The following is a 22,110-nucleotide window of genomic DNA, read 5'->3' as shown; positions in this document are numbered from 1 at the left end:
GGGTCAGTCTGCTCTTCCCTGGGTGTGTTACATTGACAGAGTTGGGTCAGTGCGCTCTTCCCAGGGCGTGTCACATTGACAGAGTGGGGACAGTCTGCTCTTTTATGGGTGGGTTACATTGACAGAGTGGGGTCAGTCTGCTCTTCCCTGGGTGTGTTACATTGACAGAGTGGGGTCAGTCTGATCTTCCCTGGTTGTGTTACATTGACAGAGTGAGTTCAGTCTGCTCTTCCCTGGGTGTGTTACATTGACAGAGTGGGGTCAGTCTTCTCTTCCCTGGGTGTGTAACATTGACAGATTGGGGTCAGTCTGCTCTTCCCCAAGTTTGTTACATTGACACAGTGGGGTCAGTCTGTTCTTCCCTGGGTGTGTTACATTGACAGTGTGGGGTCAGTCTGCTCTTCCCTGGCTATGTTACATTGACAGAGTGGGGTCAGTCTGCTCTTCCCTGAGTATGTAACATTGACAGAGTGGGGTCAGTCTGCTCTTCCCTGGCTATGTTACATTGACAGAGTGGGGTCAGTCTGCTCTTCCCTGGGTGTGTTACATTGACAGAGTGGGGTCAGTCTGCTCTTCCCTGGGTGTGTTTCATTGACAGAGTGGGGTCAGTTTGCTCTTCCCTGGGTGCGTTACATTGACAGAGTGGTGTCAGTCTGCTCTTCCCTGGGTGTGTTACATTGACAGAGTGGGGTCAGTCTGCCCTTCCCTGGGTGTGTTCCATTGACAGAATGGGGTCATTCTGTTCTCCCAGGGTTTGTTACATTGACAGAGTGGGGTCAGTCTGTTCTTCCCTGGGTGTGCTACATTGACAGAGTGAGGTCAGTCTGCTCTTCCCAGGGCGTGTCACATTGACAGAGTGGTGTCAATCTGCTCTTCCCTGGGTGGGTAACTTTGACAGAGTGTGGTCAGTCTGCTCTTCCCAGGGCGTGTCACATTGACAGAGTGGGGCCAGTCTGCTCTTTTATGGGTGGGTTACATTGACAGAGTGGGGTAAATCTGCTATTCCATGGGTGTGTTACATTGACAGAGTGGGGTCAGTCTGCTCTTCCCTTGGGGGGGTTACATTGACAGAGTGGAGTCAGTCTGTTCTTCCCTGGGTGTGTTACATTGACAGAGTGGGGTCAGTCTGCTCTTCCCTGGGTGTGTTACATTGACTGAGTGGGGTCAGTCTGTTCTTCCCTGAGTGTATTACATTGACAGAGTGGGGTCAGTGTGTTCTTCCCTGGGTGTGTTACATTGACAGAGTGGGTTCAGTCTGCTCTTCCCTGGGTGTGTTACATTGACAGAGTGGGGTCAGTCTGTTCTCCCAGAGTGTGTTACATTGACAGAGTGGGGTCAGTCTGATCTTCCCTGGTTGTGTTACATTGACAGAGTGGGGTCAGTCTGACCTTCCCTGGGTGTGTTACATTGACAGAGTGGGGTCAGTCTGATCTTCCCTGGGGGTGTTGTATTGATAGAGTGGGGCCAGTCTGCTCTTCCCTGGGTGTGTTACATTGACAGAGTGTGGTCAGTCTGCTCTTCCCTGGGAGGGTTACATTGACAGAGTGGGGTCTGTCTTCTCTTCCCTGGGTGTGTTACATTGACAGATTGGGGTCAGTCTGCTCTTCCCCAAGTTTGTTACATTGACACAGTGGGGTCAGTCTGTTCTTCCCTGGGTGTGTTACATTGACAGAGTGGGGTCAGTCTGCTCTTCCCTGGGAGGGTTACATTGACAGAGTGGGGTCAATCTGCTCTTCCCTGGGTGGGTAACATTGTCGGAGTGGGGTCAGTCTGCTCTTCCCTGGGTTTGTTTCATTGACAGAGTGGGGTCAGTTTGCTCTCCCCTGTGTGTGTTACATTGACAGAGTTGTGTCAGTCTGCTCTTCCCTGGGTGGGTAACATTGTCGGAGTGGGGTCAGTCTGCTCTTCCCTGTGTGTGTTACATTGAGAGTGTGGGGTCAGTCTGTTCTTCCCTGGGTGTGTTACATTGACAGAGTGGGGTCAGTCTGTTCTTCCCTGGGTGTGTTACATTGACAGAGTGAGGTCAGTCTGCTCTTCCCAGTGCGTGTCACATTGACAGAGTGGGGTCAATCTGCTCTTCCCTGGGTGGGTAACATTGACAGAGTGTGGTCAGTCTACTCTTCCCAGGGCGTGTCTCATTGACAGAGTGGGGCCAGTCTGCTCTTTTATGGGTGGGTTACATTGACAGAATGAATTCAGCCTGCTCTTCCCTGCGTGTGTTACATTGACAGATTGTGGTCAGTCTGATCTTCCCTGGTTGTGTTACATTGACAGAGTGAGTTCAGTCTGCTCTTCCCTGGGTGTGTTACATTGACAGAGTGGGGTCAGTCTGCTTTTCCCTGGGAGGGTTACATTGACAGAGTGGGGTCAGTCTGCTCTTCCCTGGGTGTGTAACATTGACAGATTGGGGTCAGTCTGCTCTTCCCCAAGTTTGTTACATTGACACAGTGGGGTCAGTCGGTTCTTCCCTGGGTGTGTTACATTGACAGAGTGGGGTCAGTCTGCTCTTCCCTGGCTATGTTACATTGACAGAGTGGGGTCAGTCTGCTCTTCCCTGAGTGTGTTACATTGACAGAGTGGGGTCAGTCTGCTCTTCCCTGGCTATGATACATTGACAGAGTGGGGTCAGTCTGCTCTTCCCTGGGTGTGTTACATTGACAGAGTGGGGTCAGTCTGCTCTTCCCAGGGTGTGTTACATTGACAGAGTGGGGTCAGTCTGCTCTTCCCTGGGTGTGGTACATTGACAGAGTGGGGTCAGTCTGCTCTTCCCTAGGTGTGTTCCATTGACAGAATGGGGTCAGTCTGTTCTCCCAGGGTTTGTTACATTGACAGAGTGGGGTCAGTCTGTTCTTCCCTGGATGTGTTACATTGACAGAGTGGGGTCAGTCTGCTCGTCCCTGGGTGTGTTACATTGACAGAGTGGGGTCAATCTGCTCTTCCCTGGGTGGGTAACATTGACAGAGTGGGGTCAGTCTTCTCTTCCCTGGGTTTGTTTCATTGACAGAGTGGGGTCAGTTTGCTCTCCCCTGTGTGTGTTACATTGACAGAGTGGTGTCAGTCTGCTCTTCCCTGGGTGTGTTACATTGACAGAGTGAGGTCAGTCTGCTCTTCCCAGGGCGTGTCACATTGACAGAGTGGGGTCAATCTGATCTTCCCTGGGTGGGTAACATTGACAGAGTGTGGTCAGTCTGCTCTTCCCAGGGCGTGTCTCATTGACAGAGTGGGGCCAGTCTGCTCTTTTATGGGTGGGTTACTTTGACAGAGTGGGGTAAGTGTGCTATTCCCTGGGTGCGTTACATTGACAGAGTGGGGTCAGTCTGCTCTTCCCTGGGGGGGTTGCAAAGAGAGTGGAGTCAGTCTGTTCTTCCCTGGTTGTGTTACATTGACAGAGTGGGGTCAGTCTGCTCTTACCTGGGTGTGTTACATTGACTGAGTGGGGACAGTCTGTTCTTCCCTGGGTGTATTACATTGACAGAGTGGGTTCAGTCTGCTCTTCCCTTGCTGTGTTACAATGACAGAGTGGCGTCAGTGTGCACTTCCTTGCGTGTGTTACATTGACAGAGTGGGGGTCAGTCTGCTCTTCCCAGGGTGTGTTACATTGACAGAGTGTGGTCAGTCTGCTCTTCCCAGGGCGTGTCATATTGACAGAGTGGGGTCAGTCTGCTCTTTTATGGGTGGGTTACATTGACAGAATGAATTCAGTCTGCTCTTCCCTGCGTGTGTTACATTGACAGAGTGTGGTCAGTCTGATCTTCCCTGGTTGTGTTACATTGACAGAGTGAGTTCAGTCTGCTCTTCCCTGGGTGTGTTACATTGACAGAGTGGGGTCAGTCTGCTCTTCCCTGGGTGTGTTACATTGACAGAGTGAGGTCAGTCTGCTCTTCCCTGGGTTTGTTACATTGACACAGTGGGGTCAGTCTGCTCTTCCCTGGGTGTGTTACATTGACAGAGTTGGGTCAGTGTGCTCTTCCCAGGGCGTGTCACATTGACAGAGTGGGGACAGTCTGCTCTTTTATGGGTGGGTTACATTGACAGAGTGGGGTCAGTCTGCTCTTCCCTGGGTGTGTTACATTGACAGAGTGGGGTCAGTCTGATCTTCCCTGGTTGTGTTACATTGACAGAGTGAGTTCAGTCTGCTCTTCCCTGGGTGTGTTACATTGACAGAGTGGGGTCAGTCTGCTTTTCCCAGGAAGGGATACATTGACAGAGTGGGGTCAGTCTTCTCTTCCCTGGGTGTGTAACATTGACAGATTGGGGTCAGTCTGCTCTTCCCCAAGTTTGTTACATTGACACAGTGGGGTCAGTCTGTTCTTCCCTGGGTGTGTTACATTGACAGTGTGGGGTCAGTCTGCTCTTCCCTGGCTATGTTACATTGACAGAGTGGGGTCAGTCTGCTCTACCCTGAGTATGTAACATTGACAGAGTGGGGTCAGTCTGCTCTTCCCTGGCTATGTTACATTGACAGAGTGGGGTCAGTCTGCTCTTCCCTGGGTGTGTTACATTGACAGAGTGGGGTCAGTCTGCACTTCCCTGGGTGTGTTTCATTGACAGAGTGGGGTCAGTTTGCTCTTTTCTGGGTGCGTTACATTGACAGAGTGGTGTCAGTCTGCTCTTCCCTGGGTGTGTTACATTGACAGAGCGGGGTCAGTCTGCCCTTCCCTGGGTGTGTTCCATTGACAGAATGGGGTCAGTCTGTTCTCCCAGGGTTTGTTACATTGACAGAGTGGGGTCAGTCTGTTCTTCCCTGGGTGTGCTACATTGATAGAGTGAGGTCAGTCTGCTCTTCCCAGGGCGTGTCACATTGACAGAGTGGGGTCAATCTGCTCTTCCCTGGGTGGGTAATTTTGACAGAGTGTGGTCAGTCTGCTCTTCCCAGGGCGTGTCACATTGACAGAGTGGGGCCAGTCTGCTCTTTTATGGGTGGGTTACATTGACAGAGTGGGGTAAATCTGCTATTCCATGGGTGTGTTACATTGACAGAGTGGGGTCAGTCTGCTCTTCCCTTGGGGGGGTTACATTGACAGAGTGGAGTCAGTCTGTTCTTCCCTGGGTGTGTTACATTGACAGAGTGGGGTCAGTCTGCTCTTCCCTGGGTGTGTTACATTGACTGAGTGGGGTCAGTCTGTTCTTCCCTGAGTGTATTACATTGACAGAGTGGGGTCAGTCTGTTCTTCCCTGGGTGTGTTACATTGACAGAGTGGGTTCAGTCTGCTCTTCCCTGGGTGTGTTACATTGACAGAGTGGGGTCAGTCTGTTCTCCCAGAGTGTGTTACATTGACAGAGTGGGGTCAGTCTGACCTTCCCTGGTTGTGTTACATTGACAGAGTGGGGTCAGTCTGATCTTCCCTGGGGGTGTTGTATTGATAGAGTGGGGCCAGTCTGCTCTTCCCTGGGTGTGTTACATTGACAGAGTGTGGTCAGTCTGCTCTTCCCTGGGAGGGTTACATTGACAGAGTGGGGTCTGTCTTCTCTTCCCTGGGTGTGTTACATTGACAGATTGGGGTCAGTCTGCTCTTCCCCAAGTTTGTTACATTGACACAGTGGGGTCAGTCTGTTCTTCCCTGGGTGTGTTACATTGACAGAGTGGGGTCAGTCTGCTCTTCCCTGGATGTGTTACATTGACAGAGTGGGGTCAGTCTGCTCTTCCCTGGGAGGGTTACATTGACAGAGTGGGGTCAATCTGCTCTTCCCTGGGTGGGTAACATTGTCGGAGTGGGGTCAGTCTGCTCTTCCCTGGGTTTGTTTCATTGACAGAGTGGGGTCAGTTTGCTCTCCCCTGTGTGTGTTACATTGACAGAGTTGTGTCAGTCTGCTCTTCCCTGGGTGGGTAACATTGTCGGAGTGGGGTCAGTCTGCTCTTCCCTGTGTGTGTTACATTGAGAGTGTGGGGTCAGTCTGTTCTTCCCTGGGTGTGTTACATTGACAGAGTGGGGTCAGTCTGTTCTTCCATGGGTTTGTTACATTGACAGAGTGAGGTCAGTCTGCTCTTCCCAGTGCGTGTCACATTGACAGAGTGGGGTCAATCTGCTCTTCCCTGGGTGGGTAACATTGACAGAGTGTGGTCAGTCTACTCTTCCCAGGGCGTGTCTCATTGACAGAGTGGGGCCAGTCTGCTCTTTTATGGGTGGGTTACATTGACAGAGTGGGGTAAATCTGCTATTCCATGGGTGTGTTACATTGACAGAGTGGGGTCAGTCTGCTCTTCCCTTGGGGGGGTTACATTGACAGAGTGGAGTCAGTCTGTTCTTCCCTGGGTGTGTTACATTGACAGAGTGGGGTCAGTCTGCTCTTCCCTGGGTGTGTTACATTGACTGAGTGGGGTCAGTCTGTTCTTCCCTGAGTGTATTACATTGACAGAGTGGGGTCAGTGTGTTCTTCCCTGGGTGTGTTACATTGACAGAGTGGGTTCAGTCTGCTCTTCCCTGGGTGTGTTACATTGACAGAGTGGGGTCAGTCTGTTCTCCCAGAGTGTGTTACATTGACAGAGTGGGGTCAGTCTGATCTTCCCTGGTTGTGTTACATTGACAGAGTGGGGTCAGTCTGACCTTCCCTGGGTGTGTTACATTGACAGAGTGGGGTCAGTCTGATCTTCCCTGGGGGTGTTGTATTGATAGAGTGGGGCCAGTCTGCTCTTCCCTGGGTGTGTTACATTGACAGAGTGTGGTCAGTCTGCTCTTCCCTGGGAGGGTTACATTGACAGAGTGGGGTCTGTCTTCTCTTCCCTGGGTGTGTTACATTGACAGATTGGGGTCAGTCTGCTCTTCCCCAAGTTTGTTACATTGACACAGTGGGGTCAGTCTGTTCTTCCCTGGGTGTGTTACATTGACAGAGTGGGGTCAGTCTGCTCTTCCCTGGGAGGGTTACATTGACAGAGTGGGGTCAATCTGCTCTTCCCTGGGTGGGTAACATTGTCGGAGTGGGGTCAGTCTGCTCTTCCCTGGGTTTGTTTCATTGACAGAGTGGGGTCAGTTTGCTCTCCCCTGTGTGTGTTACATTGACAGAGTTGTGTCAGTCTGCTCTTCCCTGGGTGGGTAACATTGTCGGAGTGGGGTCAGTCTGCTCTTCCCTGTGTGTGTTACATTGAGAGTGTGGGGTCAGTCTGTTCTTCCCTGGGTGTGTTACATTGACAGAGTGGGGTCAGTCTGTTCTTCCCTGGGTGTGTTACATTGACAGAGTGAGGTCAGTCTGCTCTTCCCAGTGCGTGTCACATTGACAGAGTGGGGTCAATCTGCTCTTCCCTGGGTGGGTAACATTGACAGAGTGTGGTCAGTCTACTCTTCCCAGGGCGTGTCTCATTGACAGAGTGGGGCCAGTCTGCTCTTTTATGGGTGGGTTACATTGACAGAATGAATTCAGCCTGCTCTTCCCTGCGTGTGTTACATTGACAGATTGTGGTCAGTCTGATCTTCCCTGGTTGTGTTACATTGACAGAGTGAGTTCAGTCTGCTCTTCCCTGGGTGTGTTACATTGACAGAGTGGGGTCAGTCTGCTTTTCCCTGGGAGGGTTACATTGACAGAGTGGGGTCAGTCTGCTCTTCCCTGGGTGTGTAACATTGACAGATTGGGGTCAGTCTGCTCTTCCCCAAGTTTGTTACATTGACACAGTGGGGTCAGTCGGTTCTTCCCTGGGTGTGTTACATTGACAGAGTGGGGTCAGTCTGCTCTTCCCTGGCTATGTTACATTGACAGAGTGGGGTCAGTCTGCTCTTCCCTGAGTGTGTTACATTGACAGAGTGGGGTCAGTCTGCTCTTCCCTGGCTATGATACATTGACAGAGTGGGGTCAGTCTGCTCTTCCCTGGGTGTGTTACATTGACAGAGTGGGGTCAGTCTGCTCTTCCCAGGGTGTGTTACATTGACAGAGTGGGGTCAGTCTGCTCTTCCCTGGGTGTGGTACATTGACAGAGTGGGGTCAGTCTGCTCTTCCCTAGGTGTGTTCCATTGACAGAATGGGGTCAGTCTGTTCTCCCAGGGTTTGTTACATTGACAGAGTGGGGTCAGTCTGTTCTTCCCTGGATGTGTTACATTGACAGAGTGGGGTCAGTCTGCTCGTCCCTGGGTGTGTTACATTGACAGAGTGGGGTCAATCTGCTCTTCCCTGGGTGGGTAACATTGACAGAGTGGGGTCAGTCTTCTCTTCCCTGGGTTTGTTTCATTGACAGAGTGGGGTCAGTTTGCTCTCCCCTGTGTGTGTTACATTGACAGAGTGGTGTCAGTCTGCTCTTCCCTGGGTGTGTTACATTGACAGAGTGAGGTCAGTCTGCTCTTCCCAGGGCGTGTCACATTGACAGAGTGGGGTCAATCTGATCTTCCCTGGGTGGGTAACATTGACAGAGTGTGGTCAGTCTGCTCTTCCCAGGGCGTGTCTCATTGACAGAGTGGGGCCAGTCTGCTCTTTTATGGGTGGGTTACTTTGACAGAGTGGGGTAAGTGTGCTATTCCCTGGGTGCGTTACATTGACAGAGTGGGGTCAGTCTGCTCTTCCCTGGGGGGGTTGCAAAGAGAGTGGAGTCAGTCTGTTCTTCCCTGGTTGTGTTACATTGACAGAGTGGGGTCAGTCTGCTCTTACCTGGGTGTGTTACATTGACTGAGTGGGGACAGTCTGTTCTTCCCTGGGTGTATTACATTGACAGAGTGGGTTCAGTCTGCTCTTCCCTTGCTGTGTTACAATGACAGAGTGGCGTCAGTGTGCACTTCCTTGCGTGTGTTACATTGACAGAGTGGGGGTCAGTCTGCTCTTCCCAGGGTGTGTTACATTGACAGAGTGTGGTCAGTCTGCTCTTCCCAGGGCGTGTCATATTGACAGAGTGGGGTCAGTCTGCTCTTTTATGGGTGGGTTACATTGACAGAATGAATTCAGTCTGCTCTTCCCTGCGTGTGTTACATTGACAGAGTGTGGTCAGTCTGATCTTCCCTGGTTGTGTTACATTGACAGAGTGAGTTCAGTCGGCTCTTCCCTGGGTGTGTTACATTGACAGAGTGGGGTCAGTCTGCTCTTCCCTGGGTGTGTTACATTGACAGAGTGAGGTCAGTCTGCTCTTCCCTGGGTTTGTTACATTGACACAGTGGGGTCAGTCTGCTCTTCCCTGGGTGTGTTACATTGACAGAGTTGGGTCAGTGTGCTCTTCCCAGGGCGTGTCACATTGACAGAGTGGGGACAGTCTGCTCTTTTATGGGTGGGTTACATTGACAGAGTGGGGTCAGTCTGCTCTTCCCTGGGTGTGTTACATTGACAGAGTGGGGTCAGTCTGATCTTCCCTGGTTGTGTTACATTGACAGAGTGAGTTCAGTCTGCTCTTCCCTGGGTGTGTTACATTGACAGAGTGGGGTCAGTCTGCTTTTCCCAGGAAGGGATACATTGACAGAGTGGGGTCAGTCTTCTCTTCCCTGGGTGTGTAACATTGACAGATTGGGGTCAGTCTGCTCTTCCCCAAGTTTGTTACATTGACACAGTGGGGTCAGTCTGTTCTTCCCTGGGTGTGTTACATTGACAGTGTGGGGTCAGTCTGCTCTTCCCTGGCTATGTTACATTGACAGAGTGGGGTCAGTCTGCTCTACCCTGAGTATGTAACATTGACAGAGTGGGGTCAGTCTGCTCTTCCCTGGCTATGTTACATTGACAGAGTGGGGTCAGTCTGCTCTTCCCTGGGTGTGTTACATTGACAGAGTGGGGTCAGTCTGCACTTCCCTGGGTGTGTTTCATTGACAGAGTGGGGTCAGTTTGCTCTTTTCTGGGTGCGTTACATTGACAGAGTGGTGTCAGTCTGCTCTTCCCTGGGTGTGTTACATTGACAGAGCGGGGTCAGTCTGCCCTTCCCTGGGTGTGTTCCATTGACAGAATGGGGTCAGTCTGTTCTCCCAGGGTTTGTTACATTGACAGAGTGGGGTCAGTCTGTTCTTCCCTGGGTGTGCTACATTGATAGAGTGAGGTCAGTCTGCTCTTCCCAGGGCGTGTCACATTGACAGAGTGGGGTCAATCTGCTCTTCCCTGGGTGGGTAATTTTGACAGAGTGTGGTCAGTCTGCTCTTCCCAGGGCGTGTCACATTGACAGAGTGGGGCCAGTCTGCTCTTTTATGGGTGGGTTACATTGACAGAGTGGGGTAAATCTGCTATTCCATGGGTGTGTTACATTGACAGAGTGGGGTCAGTCTGCTCTTCCCTTGGGGGGGTTACATTGACAGAGTGGAGTCAGTCTGTTCTTCCCTGGGTGTGTTACATTGACAGAGTGGGGTCAGTCTGCTCTTCCCTGGGTGTGTTACATTGACTGAGTGGGGTCAGTCTGTTCTTCCCTGAGTGTATTACATTGACAGAGTGGGGTCAGTCTGTTCTTCCCTGGGTGTGTTACATTGACAGAGTGGGTTCAGTCTGCTCTTCCCTGGGTGTGTTACATTGACAGAGTGGGGTCAGTCTGTTCTCCCAGAGTGTGTTACATTGACAGAGTGGGGTCAGTCTGACCTTCCCTGGTTGTGTTACATTGACAGAGTGGGGTCAGTCTGATCTTCCCTGGGGGTGTTGTATTGATAGAGTGGGGCCAGTCTGCTCTTCCCTGGGTGTGTTACATTGACAGAGTGTGGTCAGTCTGCTCTTCCCTGGGAGGGTTACATTGACAGAGTGGGGTCTGTCTTCTCTTCCCTGGGTGTGTTACATTGACAGATTGGGGTCAGTCTGCTCTTCCCCAAGTTTGTTACATTGACACAGTGGGGTCAGTCTGTTCTTCCCTGGGTGTGTTACATTGACAGAGTGGGGTCAGTCTGCTCTTCCCTGGATGTGTTACATTGACAGAGTGGGGTCAGTCTGCTCTTCCCTGGGAGGGTTACATTGACAGAGTGGGGTCAATCTGCTCTTCCCTGGGTGGGTAACATTGTCGGAGTGGGGTCAGTCTGCTCTTCCCTGGGTTTGTTTCATTGACAGAGTGGGGTCAGTTTGCTCTCCCCTGTGTGTGTTACATTGACAGAGTTGTGTCAGTCTGCTCTTCCCTGGGTGGGTAACATTGTCGGAGTGGGGTCAGTCTGCTCTTCCCTGTGTGTGTTACATTGAGAGTGTGGGGTCAGTCTGTTCTTCCCTGGGTGTGTTACATTGACAGAGTGGGGTCAGTCTGTTCTTCCATGGGTTTGTTACATTGACAGAGTGAGGTCAGTCTGCTCTTCCCAGTGCGTGTCACATTGACAGAGTGGGGTCAATCTGCTCTTCCCTGGGTGGGTAACATTGACAGAGTGTGGTCAGTCTACTCTTCCCAGGGCGTGTCTCATTGACAGAGTGGGGCCAGTCTGCTCTTTTATGGGTGGGTTACATTGACAGAATGAATTCAGCCTGCTCTTCCCTGCGTGTGTTACATTGACAGAGTGTGGTCAGTCTGATCTTCCCTGGTTGTGTTACATTGACAGAGTGAGTTCAGTCTGCTCTTCCCTGGGTGTGTTACATTGACAGAGTGGGGTCAGTCTGCTTTTCCCTGGGAGTGTTACATTGACAGAGTGGGGTCAGTCTGCTCTTCCCTGGGTGTGTAACATTGACAGATTGGGGTCAGTCTGCTCTTCCCCAAGTTTGTTACATTGACACAGTGGGGTCAGTCTGTTCTTCCCTGGGTGTGTTACATTGACAGAGTGGGGTCAGTCTGCTCTTCCCTGGCTATGTTACATTGACAGAGTGGGGTCAGTCTGCTCTTCCCTGAGTGTGTTACATTGACAGAGTGGGGTCAGTCTGCTCTTCCCTGGCTATGTTACATTGACAGAGTGGGGTCAGTCTGCTCTTCCCTGGGTGTGTTACATTGACAGAGTGGGGTCAGTCTGCTCTTCCCTGGGTGTGGTACATTGACAGAGTGGGGTCAGTCTGCTCTTCCCTAGGTGTGTTCCATTGACAGAATGGGGTCAGTCTGTTCTCCCAGGGTTTGTTACATTGACAGAGTGGGGTCAGTCTGTTCTTCCCTGGGTGTGCTACATTGACAGAGTGAGGTCAGTCTGCTCTTCCCAGGGCGTGTCACATTGACAGAGTGGGGTCAATCTGCTCTTCCCTGGGTGGGTAACATTGACAGAGTGTGGTCAGTCTGCTCTTCCCAGGGCGTGTCACATTGACAGAGTGGGGCCAGTCTGCTCTTTTATGGGTGGGTTACATTGACAGAATGGGGTAAATCTGCTATTCCCTGGGTGTGTTACATTGACAGAGTGGGGTCAGTCTGCTCTTCCCTTGGGGGTGTTACATTGACAGAGTGGAGTCAGTCTGTTCTTCCCTGGGTGTGTTACATTGACAGAGTGGGGTCAGTCTGCTCTTCCCTGGGTGTGTTTCATTGACTGAGTGGGGTCAGTCTGTTCTTCCCTGAGTGTATTACATTGACAGAGTGGGGTCAGTCTGTTCTTCCCTGGGTGTGTTACATTGACAGAGTGGGTTCAGTCTGCTCTTCCCTGGGTGTGTTACATTGACAGAGTGGGGTCAGTCTGTTCTCCCAGAGTGTGTTACATTGACAGAGTGGGGTCAGTCTGATCTTCCCTGGTTGTGTTACATTGACAGAGTGGGGTCAGTCTGACCTTCCCTGGTTGTGTTACATTGACAGAGTGGGGTCAGTCTGATCTTCCCTGGTTGTGTTACATTGACAGAGTGAGTTCAGTCTGCTCTTCCCTGGGAGGGTTACATTGACAGAGTGGGGTCTGTCTTCTCTTCCCTGGGTGTGTTACATTGACAGATTGGGGTCAGTCTGCTCTTCCCCAAGTTTGTTACATTGACACAGTGGGGTCAGTCTGTTCTTCCCTGGGTGTGTTACATTGACAGAGTGGGGTCAGTCTGCTCTTCCCTGGATGTGTTACATTGACAGAGTGGGGTCAGTCTGCTCTTCCCTGGGTGTGTTACATTGACAAAGTGGGGTCAATCTGCTCTTCCCTGGGTGGGTAACATTGTCAGAGTGGGGTCAGTCTGCTCTTCCCGGGGTTTGTTTCATTGACAGAGTGGGGTCAGTTTGCTCTCCCCTGTGTGTGTTACATTGACAGAGTGGTGTCAGTCTGCTCTTCCCTGGGTGTGTTACATTGACAGAGTTGTGTCAGTCTGCTCTTTTATGGGTGGGTTACATTGACAGAGTGGGGTAAATCTGCTATTCCCTGGGTGTGTTACATTGACAGAGTGGGGTCAGTCTGCTCTTCCCTTGGGGGGGTTACATTGACAGAGTGGAGTCAGTCTGTTCTTCCCTGGGTGTGTTACATTGACAGAGTGGGGTCAGTCTGCTCTTCCCTGAGTGTGTTACATTGACTGAGTGGGGTCAGTCTGTTCTTCCCTGAGTGTATTACATTGACAGAGTGGGGTCAGTCTTTTCTTCCCTGGGTGTGTTACATTGACAGAGTGGGTTCAGTCTGCTCTTCCCTGGGTGTGTTACATTGACAGAGTGGGGTCAGTCTGTTCTCCCAGAGTGTGTTACATTGACAGAGTGGGGTCAGTCTGATCTTCCCTGGTTGTGTTACATTGACAGAGTGGGGTCAGTCTGACCTTCCCTGGTTGTGTTACATTGACAGAGTGGGGTCAGTCTGATCTTCCCTGGTTGTGTTACATTGACAGAGTGAGTTCAGTCTGCTCTTCCCTGTGTGTGTTACATTGACAGAGTGTGGTCAGTCTGCTCTTCCCTGGGAGGGTTACATTGACAGAGTGGGGTCTGTCTTCTCTTCCCTGGGTGTGTTACATTGACAGATTGGGGTCAGTCTGCTCTTCCCCAAGTTTGTTACATTGACACAGTGGGGTCAGTCTGTTCTTCCCTGGGTGTGTTACATTGACAGAGTGGGGTCAGTCTGCTCTTCCCTGGATGTGTTACATTGACAGAGTGGGGTCAGTCTGCTCTTCCCTGGGTGTGTTACATTGACAGAGTGGGGTCAATCTGCTCTTCCCTGGGTGGGTAACATTGTCAGAGTGGGGTCAGTCTGCTCTTCCCGGGGTTTGTTTCATTGACAGAGTGGGGTCAGTTTGCTCTCCCCTGTGTGTGTTACATTGACAGAGTGGTGTCAGTCTGCTCTTCCCTGGGTGTGTTACATTGACAGAGTTGTGTCAGTCTGCTCTTTTATGGTGGGTTACATTGACAGAGTGGGGAAAATCTGCTATTCCCTGGGTGTGTTACATTGACAGAGTGGGGTCAGTCTGCTCTTCCCTTGGGGGGGTTACATTGACTGAGTGGAGTCAGTCTGTTCTTCCCTGGGTGTGTTACATTGACAGAGTGGGGTCAGTCTGCTCTTCCCTGAGTGTGTTACATTGACTGAGTGGGGTCAGTCTGTTCTTCCCTGAGTGTATTACATTGACAGAGTGGGGTCAGTCTGTTCTTCCCTGGGTGTGTTACATTGACAGAGTGGGTTCAGTCTGCTCTTCCCTGGGTGTGTTACATTGACAGAGTGGGGTCAGTCTGTTCTCCCAGAGTGTGTTACATTGACAGAGTGGGGTCAGTCTGATCTTCCCTGGTTGTGTTACATTGACAGAGTGGGGTCAGTCTGACCTTCCCTGGTTGTGTTACATTGACAGAGTGGGGTCAGTCTGATCTTCCCTGGTTGTGTTACTTTGACAGAGTGAGTTCAGTCTGCTCTTCCCTGGGTGTGTTACATTGACAGAGTGTGGTCAGTCTGCTCTTCCCTGGGAGGGTGACATTGACAGAGTGGGGTCTGTCTTCTCTTCCCTGGGTGTGTTACATTGACAGATTGGGGTCAGTCTGCTCTTCCCCAAGTTTGTTACATTGACAGAGTGGGGTCAGTTTGCTCTCCCCTGTGTGTGTTACATTGACAGAGTGGTGTCAGTCTGCTCTTCCCTGGGTGTGTTACATTGACAGAGTGGGGTCAGTCTGCTCTTTTATGGGTGGGTTACATTGACAGAGTGGGGTAAATCTGCTATTCCCTGGGTGTGTTACATTGACAGAGTGGGGTCAGTCTGCTCTTCCCTTCGGGGGGTTACATTGACAGAGTGGAGTCAGTCTGTTCTTCCCTGGGTGTGTTACATTGACAGAGTGGGGTCAGTCTGCTCTTCCCTGAGTGTGTTACATTGACTGAGTGGGGTCAGTCTGTTCTTCCCTGAGTGTATTACATTGACAGAGTGGGGTCAGTCTGTTCTTCCCTGGGTGTGTTACATTGACAGAGTGGGTTCAGTCTGCTCTTCCCTGGGTGTGTTACATTGACAGAGTGGGGTCAGTCTGTTCTCCCAGAGTGTGTTACATTGACAGAGTGGGGTCAGTCTGATCTTCCCTGGTTGTGTTACGTTGACAGAGTGGGGTCAGTCTGACCTTCCCTGGTTGTGTTACATTGACAGAGTGGGGTCAGTCTGATCATCCCTGGTTGTGTTACATTGACAGAGTGAGTTCAGTCTGCTCTTCCCTGGGTGTGTTACATTGACAGAGTGTGGTCAGTCTGCTCTTCCCTGGGAGGGTTACATTGACAGCGTGGGGTCTGTCTTCTCTTCCCTGGGTGTGTTACATTGACAGATTGGGGTCAGTCTGCTCTTCCCCAAGTTTGTTACATTGACACAGTGGGGTCAGTCTGTTCTTCCCTGGGTGTGTTACTTTGACAGAGTGGGGTCAGTCTGCTCTTCCCTGGATGTGTTACATTGACAGAGTGGGGTCAGTCTGCTCTTCCCTGGGTGTGTTACATTGACAGAGTGGGGTCAATCTGCTCTTCCCTGGGTGGGTAACATTGTCAGAGTGGGGTCAGTCTGCTCTTCCCGGGGTTTGTTTCATTGACAGAGTGGGGTCAGTTTGCTCTCCCCTGTGTGTGTTACATTGACAGAGTGGTGTCAGTCCGCTCTTCCCTAGGTGTGTTCCATTGACAGAGTGGGGTCAGTCTGTTCTCCCAGGGTTTGTTACATTGACAGAATGGGGTCAGTCTGTTCTTCCCTGGGTGTGTTACATTGACAGAGTGAGGTCAGTCTGCTCTTCCCAGTGCGTGTCACATTGACAGAGTGGGGTCAATCTGCTCTTCCCTGGGTGGGTAACATTGACAGAGTGTGGTCAGTCTGCTCTTCCCAGGGCGTGTCTCATTGACAGAGTGGGGCCAGTCTGCTCTTTTATGGGTGGGTTACATTGACAGAGTGGGGTAAGTCTGCTATTCCCTGGGTGTGTTACATTGACAGAGTGGGGTCAGTCTGCTCTTCCCTGGGGGCGTTACATTGAGAGAGTGGAGTCAGTCTCTTCTTCCCTGGGTGTGTTACATTGACAGAGTGGGGTCAGTCTGCTCTTCCCTGGGTGTATTACATTGACAGAGTGGGGTCAGTCTGTTCTTCCCTGTGTGTGTTACATTGACAGAGTGGGTTCAGTCTGCTCTTCCCTGGGTGTGTTACATTGACAGAGTGGGGTCGGTCTGTTCTTCCAGGGTTTGTTACATTGACAGAGTGGGGTCAGTCTGCTCTTCCCTTGCTGTGTTACAATGACAGAGTGGCGTCAGTGTGCACTTCCTTGTGTGTGTTACATTGACAGAGTGGGGGTCAGTCTGCTCTTCCGAGGGTGTGTTACATTCACAGAGTGTGGTCAGTCTGCTCTTCCCAGGGCGTGTCACATTGACAGAGTGAGTTCAGTCTGCTTTTCCCTGGGTGTGTTACATTGACACAGTGGGGTCAGTCTGCTCTTCCCTGGGTGTGTTACATTGACAGAGTGAGGTCAGTCTGCTCTTCCCTGGGTTTGTTACATTGACACAGTGGGGTCAGTCTTCTCTTCCCTGGGTGTGTTACATTGACCGACTGGGGTCCGTCTACTCTTCCCTGAGTGTGTTACATTGACAGAGTGGGGTCAGTCTGTTCTTCCTTGGTTGTGTTAAATTGACAGTGTTGGGTCAGTCTGCTCTTCCCTGGGTGTGTTACATTGACAGAGTGGGGTCAGTTTGCTCTTCCCTGGGTGTGTTACATTGACAGAGTGGGGTCAATCTGCTCTTCCCTGGGTGTGTTTCATTGACAGAGTGGGGTCAGTTTGCTCTTCCCTGGGTGTGTTACATTGACAGAGTGGGGCCAGTCTGCTCTTCCCTGGGTGTGTTACATTGACAGAGTGAGGTTAGTCTGCCCTTCCCTAGGTGTGTTCCATTGACAGAGTGGCGTCAGTCTGTTCTCCCAGGGTTTGTTACATTGACAGAGTGGGGTCAGTCTGTTCTTCCCTGGGTGTTTTACATTGACAGAGTGAGGTCAGTCTGCTCTTCCCAGTGAGGGTTACATTGACAGAGTGGGGTCAGCTTGCTCCTCCCTGAGTGTGTTACATTGAGAGAGTGGTGTCAGTCTGTTCTTCCCTGGGTGTTTTACATTGACAGAGTGGGATCAGTCTGCTCTTCTCATTGTGTGTAACATTGACAGAGTGGGGTCAGTCTGTTCTTCCCTGGATGTGTTACATTGACAGAGTGGGGTCAGTCTGCTCGTCCCTGGGTGTGTTACATTGACAGAGTGGGGTCAATCTGCTCTTCCCTGGGTGGGTAACATTGACAGAGTGGGGTCAGTCTTCTCTTCCCTGGGTTTGTTTCATTGACAGAGTGGGGTCAGTTTGCTCTCCCCTGTGTGTGTTACATTGACAGAGTGGTGTCAGTCTGCTCTTCCCTGGGTGTGTTACATTGACAGAGTGAGGTCAGTCTGCTCTTCCCAGGGCGTGTCACATTGACAGAGTGGGGTCAATCTGATCTTCCCTGGGTGGGTAACATTGACAGAGTGTGGTCAGTCTGCTCTTCCCAGGGCGTGTCTCATTGACAGAGTGGGGCCAGTCTGCTCTTTTATGGGTGGGTTACTTTGACAGAGTGGGGTAAGTGTGCTATTCCCTGGGTGCGTTACATTGACAGAGTGGGGTCAGTCTGCTCTTCCCTGGGGGGGTTGCAAAGAGAGTGGAGTCAGTCTGTTCTTCCCTGGTTGTGTTACATTGACAGAGTGGGGTCAGTCTGCTCTTACCTGGGTGTGTTACATTGACTGAGTGGGGACAGTCTGTTCTTCCCTGGGTGTATTACATTGACAGAGTGGGTTCAGTCTGCTCTTCCCTTGCTGTGTTACAATGACAGAGTGGCGTCAGTGTGCACTTCCTTGCGTGTGTTACATTGACAGAGTGGGGGTCAGTCTGCTCTTCCCAGGGTGTGTTACATTGACAGAGTGTGGTCAGTCTGCTCTTCCCAGGGCGTGTCATATTGACAGAGTGGGGTCAGTCTGCTCTTTTATGGGTGGGTTACATTGACAGAATGAATTCAGTCTGCTCTTCCCTGCGTGTGTTACATTGACAGAGTGTGGTCAGTCTGATCTTCCCTGGTTGTGTTACATTGACAGAGTGAGTTCAGTCTGCTCTTCCCTGGGTGTGTTACATTGACAGAGTGGGGTCAGTCTGCTCTTCCCTGGGTGTGTTACATTGACAGAGTGAGGTCAGTCTGCTCTTCCCTGGGTTTGTTACATTGACACAGTGGGGTCAGTCTGCTCTTCCCTGGGTGTGTTACATTGACAGAGTTGGGTCAGTGTGCTCTTCCCAGGGCGTGTCACATTGACAGAGTGGGGACAGTCTGCTCTTTTATGGGTGGGTTACATTGACAGAGTGGGGTCAGTCTGCTCTTCCCTGGGTGTGTTACATTGACAGAGTGGGGTCAGTCTGATCTTCCCTGGTTGTGTTACATTGACAGAGTGAGTTCAGTCTGCTCTTCCCTGGGTGTGTTACATTGACAGAGTGGGGTCAGTCTGCTTTTCCCAGGAAGGGATACATTGACAGAGTGGGGTCAGTCTTCTCTTCCCTGGGTGTGTAACATTGACAGATTGGGGTCAGTCTGCTCTTCCCCAAGTTTGTTACATTGACACAGTGGGGTCAGTCTGTTCTTCCCTGGGTGTGTTACATTGACAGTGTGGGGTCAGTCTGCTCTTCCCTGGCTATGTTACATTGACAGAGTGGGGTCAGTCTGCTCTACCCTGAGTATGTAACATTGACAGAGTGGGGTCAGTCTGCTCTTCCCTGGCTATGTTACATTGACAGAGTGGGGTCAGTCTGCTCTTCCCTGGGTGTGTTACATTGACAGAGTGGGGTCAGTCTGCACTTCCCTGGGTGTGTTTCATTGACAGAGTGGGGTCAGTTTGCTCTTTTCTGGGTGCGTTACATTGACAGAGTGGTGTCAGTCTGCTCTTCCCTGGGTGTGTTACATTGACAGAGCGGGGTCAGTCTGCCCTTCCCTGGGTGTGTTCCATTGACAGAATGGGGTCAGTCTGTTCTCCCAGGGTTTGTTACATTGACAGAGTGGGGTCAGTCTGTTCTTCCCTGGGTGTGCTACATTGATAGAGTGAGGTCAGTCTGCTCTTCCCAGGGCGTGTCACATTGACAGAGTGGGGTCAATCTGCTCTTCCCTGGGTGGGTAATTTTGACAGAGTGTGGTCAGTCTGCTCTTCCCAGGGCGTGTCACATTGACAGAGTGGGGCCAGTCTGCTCTTTTATGGGTGGGTTACATTGACAGAGTGGGGTAAATCTGCTATTCCATGGGTGTGTTACATTGACAGAGTGGGGTCAGTCTGCTCTTCCCTTGGGGGGGTTACATTGACAGAGTGGAGTCAGTCTGTTCTTCCCTGGGTGTGTTACATTGACAGAGTGGGGTCAGTCTGCTCTTCCCTGGGTGTGTTACATTGACTGAGTGGGGTCAGTCTGTTCTTCCCTGAGTGTATTACATTGACAGAGTGGGGTCAGTCTGTTCTTCCCTGGGTGTGTTACATTGACAGAGTGGGTTCAGTCTGCTCTTCCCTGGGTGTGTTACATTGACAGAGTGGGGTCAGTCTGTTCTCCCAGAGTGTGTTACATTGACAGAGTGGGGTCAGTCTGACCTTCCCTGGTTGTGTTACATTGACAGAGTGGGGTCAGTCTGATCTTCCCTGGGGGTGTTGTATTGATAGAGTGGGGCCAGTCTGCTCTTCCCTGGGTGTGTTACATTGACAGAGTGTGGTCAGTCTGCTCTTCCCTGGGAGGGTTACATTGACAGAGTGGGGTCTGTCTTCTCTTCCCTGGGTGTGTTACATTGACAGATTGGGGTCAGTCTGCTCTTCCCCAAGTTTGTTACATTGACACAGTGGGGTCAGTCTGTTCTTCCCTGGGTGTGTTACATTGACAGAGTGGGGTCAGTCTGCTCTTCCCTGGATGTGTTACATTGACAGAGTGGGGTCAGTCTGCTCTTCCCTGGGAGGGTTACATTGACAGAGTGGGGTCAATCTGCTCTTCCCTGGGTGGGTAACATTGTCGGAGTGGGGTCAGTCTGCTCTTCCCTGGGTTTGTTTCATTGACAGAGTGGGGTCAGTTTGCTCTCCCCTGTGTGTGTTACATTGACAGAGTTGTGTCAGTCTGCTCTTCCCTGGGTGGGTAACATTGTCGGAGTGGGGTCAGTCTGCTCTTCCCTGTGTGTGTTACATTGAGAGTGTGGGGTCAGTCTGTTCTTCCCTGGGTGTGTTACATTGACAGAGTGGGGTCAGTCTGTTCTTCCATGGGTTTGTTACATTGACAGAGTGAGGTCAGTCTGCTCTTCCCAGTGCGTGTCACATTGACAGAGTGGGGTCAATCTGCTCTTCCCTGGGTGGGTAACATTGACAGAGTGTGGTCAGTCTACTCTTCCCAGGGCGTGTCTCATTGACAGAGTGGGGCCAGTCTGCTCTTTTATGGGTGGGTTACATTGACAGAATGAATTCAGCCTGCTCTTCCCTGCGTGTGTTACATTGACAGAGTGTGGTCAGTCTGATCTTCCCTGGTTGTGTTACATTGACAGAGTGAGTTCAGTCTGCTCTTCCCTGGGTGTGTTACATTGACAGAGTGGGGTCAGTCTGCTTTTCCCTGGGAGTGTTACATTGACAGAGTGGGGTCAGTCTGCTCTTCCCTGGGTGTGTAACATTGACAGATTGGGGTCAGTCTGCTCTTCCCCAAGTTTGTTACATTGACACAGTGGGGTCAGTCTGTTCTTCCCTGGGTGTGTTACATTGACAGAGTGGGGTCAGTCTGCTCTTCCCTGGCTATGTTACATTGACAGAGTGGGGTCAGTCTGCTCTTCCCTGAGTGTGTTACATTGACAGAGTGGGGTCAGTCTGCTCTTCCCTGGCTATGTTACATTGACAGAGTGGGGTCAGTCTGCTCTTCCCTGGGTGTGTTACATTGACAGAGTGGGGTCAGTCTGCTCTTCCCTGGGTGTGGTACATTGACAGAGTGGGGTCAGTCTGCTCTTCCCTAGGTGTGTTCCATTGACAGAATGGGGTCAGTCTGTTCTCCCAGGGTTTGTTACATTGACAGAGTGGGGTCAGTCTGTTCTTCCCTGGGTGTGCTACATTGACAGAGTGAGGTCAGTCTGCTCTTCCCAGGGCGTGTCACATTGACAGAGTGGGGTCAATCTGCTCTTCCCTGGGTGGGTAACATTGACAGAGTGTGGTCAGTCTGCTCTTCCCAGGGCGTGTCACATTGACAGAGTGGGGCCAGTCTGCTCTTTTATGGGTGGGTTACATTGACAGAATGGGGTAAATCTGCTATTCCCTGGGTGTGTTACATTGACAGAGTGGGGTCAGTCTGCTCTTCCCTTGGGGGTGTTACATTGACAGAGTGGAGTCAGTCTGTTCTTCCCTGGGTGTGTTACATTGACAGAGTGGGGTCAGTCTGCTCTTCCCTGGGTGTGTTTCATTGACTGAGTGGGGTCAGTCTGTTCTTCCCTGAGTGTATTACATTGACAGAGTGGGGTCAGTCTGTTCTTCCCTGGGTGTGTTACATTGACAGAGTGGGTTCAGTCTGCTCTTCCCTGGGTGTGTTACATTGACAGAGTGGGGTCAGTCTGTTCTCCCAGAGTGTGTTACATTGACAGAGTGGGGTCAGTCTGATCTTCCCTGGTTGTGTTACATTGACAGAGTGGGGTCAGTCTGACCTTCCCTGGTTGTGTTACATTGACAGAGTGGGGTCAGTCTGATCTTCCCTGGTTGTGTTACATTGACAGAGTGAGTTCAGTCTGCTCTTCCCTGGGAGGGTTACATTGACAGAGTGGGGTCTGTCTTCTCTTCCCTGGGTGTGTTACATTGACAGATTGGGGTCAGTCTGCTCTTCCCCAAGTTTGTTACATTGACACAGTGGGGTCAGTCTGTTCTTCCCTGGGTGTGTTACATTGACAGAGTGGGGTCAGTCTGCTCTTCCCTGGATGTGTTACATTGACAGAGTGGGGTCAGTCTGCTCTTCCCTGG

The sequence above is a fragment of the Chiloscyllium punctatum genome, chromosome 41, assembly GCF_047496795.1.
Source record: "Chiloscyllium punctatum isolate Juve2018m chromosome 41, sChiPun1.3, whole genome shotgun sequence".
Lineage (NCBI taxonomy): Eukaryota > Metazoa > Chordata > Chondrichthyes > Orectolobiformes > Hemiscylliidae > Chiloscyllium > Chiloscyllium punctatum.
This window is presented reverse-complemented; position numbering follows the sequence as displayed.